A 7,441-nucleotide genomic window follows, 5' to 3' on the forward strand; every position below is an offset into this window, starting at 1 on the left:
TTTGTCCCAAGTCCTGGTGTTCTCTGGGGTTGTAGCGAGTTGCAGTCTGCAAGGTAGCAAGTTGAAGTGGTTGTGTTGTGTGTTACGTTTCTGCGTGTGTAATAGATTTTTGACGTGGAACTAAAGATGGATAGAGAAAAGAGGAGAAATACGTATTAGATTATTTCCAAAAGAAACAAAAAATGGAAGTTGAAGCTTCACCTTCCACAAATAGAACGTCAGAAAAGGTCGATTTAAGTTCAGAGGAATTCCATCCGAATTGCGAGAGTGAAACGTGCGAACTTTCAGACTCTTGATATTCAACAAGAAGGCATAACAGAAGATATTGCAAACCTTGTTGCAACATTATGTCAAGGAACTGTCGAGGTAAGTGACGTTCATTATTTGATAGCAGATATATCCATAGACGGATTTAGAATTGTTTTTCTGGGAGGGCACAGCATGTGCAGTAAGCATACAATCGTGTGTGTGCAGGGGAGGGGGGGTGCCCGCGTGTGTATGTCTGGAAGACGTGTGTAGGATGTCACCCTATGTCACCAATAAACTTTCGCAGGGCGAGAGAACATGAAGATGAACAAGTTCCCTCAATGATTTCAGGGGCCTCACCGATGGTGGTGTAATCAAAGAGGTCCTGGGTTTGATCCCCTGTGAAGGTGCATTGCACAGTGGTACGTATCCCGATTTAAACTTTAAGTCCAGTCCCGATTAACGTATCTGAATATAAAATGGACTTTACAATCATTTACTTTTTGTTTTGTTCACGAACCCTCCAAAAACGATATTACCTATCTTATAGATCCACCAAGGCATTTGAAACCCTGGCGTCGGAGCAGTGGCACTAGTGTCGCTAGTTAAAGCCACGGGGAAGCCTGTGGTTCACGTATTTTCCGAGGTCCCAGAAAGCTTGGTGCTACTATACAGTGTATATGTATGCAACCACATTATAAAATCAGTTTTATTATTTTGTAGGAAAGGGATAAAATTTGTATTACGACACGGGATAGACTAGATAGGCATCCTATTAACTGTAAATATTCCTTACAAATCTTCTGAATATTTCTCTTATACAAACGCAACAAATACAATAAGTAATATACGTGTGCAGTAATAAATTCATTTTCTGAAAGCATCTTTTCTGGCATCAGTGGTCGAAGTAGGTGATGCTGCCTCCAGTTAAGAAAGTTTCACAAATCATACCCCCAATTAGAATAATTTTCATATTGAGCATCCTCCACCTACTGTATTGTCTCCATGTTGATCCATACAAGGATGTACCCCATCGTATTTCCAAAATCGATCAAATATCCCCTCCCTTTTCGGCTACGAATTTCTATTTCGAGCACTGTCTGGCAAGATTTTGTCGGGCTCAGTGACAGATCCTGTGGTGCGGTACTGGGCTTCGGAGGGGAAGGGGGGAGTGGCCCCTTCAACAGTTGGTTTCGCAGTTCCATAACGTTAACATTATACACAATTCCTCTTCATAGACCTAATATGAAAATGAATATGACACATTAATGACACTGTAGTAGAAAATGTTAATTACTGAAGGGGTTCGTATTTGTTTATCGACTGTCAAACAAATGTTTTGACTAATAATATAATAATACAATGCCAAAAATGTACACAATATTTAGCAAATCCATCTCCACAACAAGTACAATGTTGATTGAATTGATGTTTTAAATCCACTTTATGCACAGTAAGGCTAATAGGGACTGGGCCTAAAGTTTAAAGTGAGATCCGAACCACTATTAGCCTCCACCGGGTGGGTATTGAACCTGGAACACCTTGATTACAAGGCGACGACGCTAACACTGAAATGAAACTGTGGTATCGTCATCTTGCAGCAATGCAAACACGTCCAGTAAATGCTCTTGAAGCAATTGATATATGCAGTGAAGTAATATTTCCCTGGGTAAACACACGTTTGCGCATATTATGTACAATCCCGGTAACAACAACATCAAATGATAAATCATTCTCAACTTTGAGACGTTGAAGACCTATCTTCGAAATACCATTTGCGAAGAAAGATTAAATGGGTTAGCTGCTCTGAACATTCACCGGGATATAAAAGTTACTTGTGATGACATATTGTCAGAACTCGCACAGATACCTCGATGCCTAAATTTCAGAATTTAAATTGTTGAACTATGGTACCTTATTTATTACTGTCTTTAAGACATCAAGTAGTCTTAATCTCTTTAATGTTGTTACAATGTTGAGTGTACATATTTTTTGTTTAAAAATTATATTTGAGCAATTAAATATAAAATATTAATAATTTGGAAATATTCAAGCAGGTGCTTTTATATGATGCAATAAAAACATGAAGCATCCATAGCAAATACATTGATTGCGTTCATTGGGGTAAAATCCAAGTATATTAATTATCTAATTTATTACAAGAAATTTGACCTGTGAACTGGAAAATGTATTGGATTCATAACCCCCCCCCCCTTACGAAAATCCTGGGCACGCGCCTGATTCTGAGATTGCTGCTAAAGAATCAGGATGGAGTCTTCGTGTATCTCCACACAGGCTCTATGTTAATATTTCTGAATTCAGACCTCTGCAAGGTTCTACATATCTGCCTTTACCTGACAATATCAAAAAGAGAAAAGCCGTGGTTAACGTAGCAAATACCGACCAGACATGCTTTTTGTGGTGTATTTTGGCTGCTTTGTTTCCAGTTTTAAATAACCCACAGCAAATAAGTCATTATAAACAGCACGAACATGATTTTGATGATGCCATGGAGGGCCTAGAATATCCGATGTCTGTCAAGAATATCGATAAATTCGAAAAAAGGGCCAAAGATAGCAATGGTATGCCATTATATATTAATGTGTTTGTTTGTTCTGCTAGTCGTGGCGATTGCTTAATAGAGCCTCTTAGAATCAGCAACCTTGATGATGACTCTGCTGTCCCGATCGATCTGCTCTTAATTGATAGAGACTGTTCTTACCATTACACTCTGATACGCAATCTTCAGGCTTTAGTCAGAAAACAACTAGGCAAATCCAATAGAATATACAAGTTGTGTCGAAGATGTTTAACTGTGTTTGATGGTCAAAAAATAGTAAATGGTGTTGATAAAGAGAATACCGAAATTGCTAAAAACAAGTTGGCCGAACATTTAAAATACTGTGGCAACCATAAACCTGTTAATATGGTTATGCCCAAACCAAACGAAAATGCCGAATTCAAAAAATTCGAAGCCTAGTTGGGGCACCCAGCGTATATAGTCTGTGATTTTGAATCAAATCTCAAACCGCTTGCATTCTGCAGCCCATATCCTGAAGAATCATCAAGTACAGCGTATCAGCTGCATGAACCTTCTAGTTTTTGTTATGTGGTTGTACAGGATGGTGTTATTAGTAAACCATACTTATACATGGAGCAAGATGCTGTTAAAGAATTTGCACGTGAAATAGAAAATGAGTGCCGTCGCATAGCCCAAGATATATTATTAAAATCAACACCTATGCTACCTTTAACAGAGGATCAAATCGAAGATTTTAACAGTACAAAAAAATGCCCGGTATGCAATTCTGAATTTTCGGATACAAATATCAAGGTGCGTCATCATTGCCATACGGACGGTCGATATAAACAGGCTTTGTGTAGTAGCTGTAATATTAAGATCCAGAGAGCAAAATTTGTCCCGATATTTTGCCACGGTGCATCAAATTATGATTTTCATCATCTGATCAGATACGAGGGGTTTGACAAGCAGGATTTAAATATTTTAGCAGAAAATGACGAAAAATATATAGCTATTAGCAAAATAATCAGTGTTAATGGCAGGCCCATATACCTAAGATTTCTAGATTCATATAGATTTCTATCGGCTAACCTTGCCACTCTGGCCACTCAATTATCTGATGCCCAATTCAAAATTACGTCTGGCACGTTTCCAAATTTGGACCTGAAATTGCTTAGGCGCAAGGGTGTATATACATATGATTATGTTACCGGTTTTTCTAAATTTAATGAGTGTGCTCTGCCACCGCAAGAAGCGTTCTACAGAAAACTCAGAGCATCAGGAATTAGTGATGATGATTATCGCCATGCCCAGTTGATGTGGACCAACTTAAATTGTCAGAATCTTCGTGATTATCATAAATACTATTTGGCACTCGATGTGACACTCTTAGCCGATGTACTTGAAGCATTTAGAGCATACTCAATACAAAATTATTACCTTGACCCGGTCTATTTTTACAGTGCTTCAGCACAACCATCAAACTATATATTTTATGTGGATGCCAACAGCCTGTATGGTTATGCCATGATGGATAGACTGCCATATGCAGGGCTTGAGTGGGTCGAAGATTTCAACATTGAGGATCTTCAAGACTTTGATGACAGTGACTATGGCCTGTTCTTAGAGGTCGATCTGGCAATTCCTGATAATTTGCACAGCCAGTTTTCTGATCTGCCGCCAATTGCTGAGTTCCAGTGTCCGCCTGGCTTTAAACAGAAGTAGCTGATGATGACTCTAGAGCCAAAACAGGGTTATGGCATATACTACAAGAACCTCCAGTTCCTGATGCATCATGGTGTTCAAGTGACCAAGGTTGGCAAAGTCTTGAGGTTCAAGCACTCAAGGTGGTTGAAGCAATACATTGATACAAACACCGAGCTTCGAACACGTGCAGTAACCCAATTTGATAAGACCTTGTTCAAATTGATGGTCAATTCGGTATATGGTAAGAGCATAGAAAATGTCAGAAAGCATAATAATGTCAAGTTGGTTACTGGCTCCAGCCAAAGCAAAAAATTGGTAGCAAAGCCCAACTTCAATTACAGAAGAATTTATGATGACAATCTGGCACTCTTCAACATGAAAAAAACTAAGATCATGTTTGATAAGCCTATTTATGTAGGGGCTGTAATATTAGAATTGGGCAAATTACCCATGCTGGAGTTATATTACGATGTGCTGAAGCCTTTCTATGGTGATCGTACAAGACTGATGTATATGGACACGGATAGCTTTATCCTTGATATTCAGACAGATGATGTTTATAAAGATATAGCACAGCCTGCATTGCTTAACTATTTTGATACTGGCCATTTGAATATTCAACCCCACAACAAAAAGGTGCCTGGCAAGTTAAAAGACGAGACACTTGGCGATGTTATTGTAGCATTTGCTGGGCTAAGGGCCAAGATGTATAGCTTTGAAACATCCAGTGGTGCTGTTACTAAAAAAGCCAAGAGCGTTGGTAGAGTAACTGTAGACAAAGAGCTCAGATTTGAAGATTACGAAGATTGTCTCAAATCATGTAGCACAATCAGAACATCAGAATGCAGAATCCAGAGTGTGGATCACTTGTTGACCACAAATATTGTAAGAAAGGTTGCTCTGGACCCACATGACGATAAGAGATGTGTTTTATCATGTGGCATACATACTCTACCATGGGGTCATTGCGATTTGATAAGTGGCAATCAATGCCCAATCACAGAGCATGCCTTGCAATAAATAAACATGCCAATGAACTTATTTGGGTTAAAAAAACAGGCTATTATGGACCTGCCAACACCAGCACCCTCTCCTGTATACAGTCTATGCTATCTAAACTAAGTGGTTTGTTAATTATTCATCTGAATAGCATACTTACAGATGTTGATGTTAATACAGGTAACATATTGTACATATTTAACAATAACTTAAACCACTACCTGTAGGTGGTCAATTACAATTTATTACAACCCCCGAGGGCAATGTCAAGGTTTCAGTAGGCAGAAATATTTACAGAATTAAGCACTCAAACATGGTTTCTGGCACTGTATATACTGTCTCTGCCGGCGACTGTGTATATATTGTTGTAAGCCCGTTTTCCTGGGCTCTGAGAGGTCACAGGGAAGTTTCATTTAAACATTTAGGTAGAGCTTAATAATGTTTGATGGCTGAACCTGCTCCGTAGGAGGGTAGAGATATGGAAAGTTGGTGAAAAGGTTATTCACGCTTGTTCATACCTGGTAGATGTGTGTGTTGTCTTGTCCTAATGCTTCTCGCAGACCGAATCGTGACAGTTCCAAGGTTCTATCCAGCGATCCTCAGTTCACCAAGCCAAGCGATCCCTTGCGCCTTGTAGCATGCTAGGCAGCGGTAACTCCGTGTTCCATCGTCGTAGTTAGCAGTGTAACGTGTTGTAATCGGACTAGTTATCCATGTAGCGTCGATGAGTGTCAGAATCAAAAGAGAGCGAGCTCCGGGTAGGAGCTTGCTTTTATCATTCTCGGCGTCGAAAGGTTGTTAAACCTTTCAAACGCGGTAGATCCTGTTTAGATCCACGCGTTTGCCTTTCAAGTTCCTTGTTTTACGGAAGTTACAAGCTAGCGCATTCTTGAGATCACTCGCTGGTCGGACAAGTTCAGGAAATGAACAAGTGTGAATATTAACATGACGAGGTTTTCTCGGTCTAATAGTCTCCATATCTCTACATTCCCCTTGTTGAAATAATCGAACCACTCTGTGATGGTCGACTACTTCGTCCGGAGTAGGTTATATTTAAAAATTAATATTTATTAACATATCAAAACTCGTAGAAAACCAATACAGTAAACCAATCAGTAGAAGAATCACATCACCGTAAAAAAAAAATTGAAATCACCAGAATAGTCATATCATATCGTGGCACCAAACACCGTTGAGAAAAAAAAATATAAAAACACGTAGAGAAAAAAATAAAATTGTAGGTCATAGCCTCGTAGATACTCAAAAAGTACGAGCACAATTAACGAAGTCTTGAGGCATGGATAAAAATAATTACATAAGTGTGACACTGAACTAGTTTTGATTGAGTGATGACAGCACAATAATAATAATAAAAAAAAAAACACATGTCAGCACAGTGTGAAGAAACGCCGGGAACCGCAAGCGGTTGTATTTACTGTTTGCTGAGTTCAAAGTACACTCGGCGGAACATACACGATGCTGGGCGGAGCCTTGAGGTATGTTACCTATGGCAACTCTGTAAACTGCATGCCGCCATAGGCTGGACGTTCTGTGCAGCTGTCGATAATAAAAAAAAACACAAAAGAAAGAGACGTATCTCTAATCCAATATGGGCAGCACCCATGGGCACAAACTTTGGCACTGTAAAGGACATGCGTGTGTACTAAGTGCGTGTGCCTTACGGTAGTTGAAGTAGCTGAGCACCGGAACACTTTTAGCCGATGAAAAATAACATATGCATCATATGACGTCAGGAAACAGGAGCAGGATGCACTCAGTGGGAGGGGCCTTCTGAAAGTCAAATTTGCGATGGCGCTTCGGGGCAAGAAACGTCCTGGGTAAAAAGCTCCAGTTCTGCATCGCGGCTTGGAAGATGGAAAAATCAGCCATGGGGTCCAGACGGGAACGGGTCCTTGTTGGGGCTGGAACTCCACAAAATCGTCGTCGGTCTCTGCGATGAGCCTAGGT

The sequence above is a fragment of the Lepisma saccharinum genome, chromosome 17 (assembly GCF_977018435.1).
Source record: "Lepisma saccharinum chromosome 17, izLepSacc3.1, whole genome shotgun sequence".
Lineage (NCBI taxonomy): Eukaryota > Metazoa > Arthropoda > Insecta > Zygentoma > Lepismatidae > Lepisma > Lepisma saccharinum.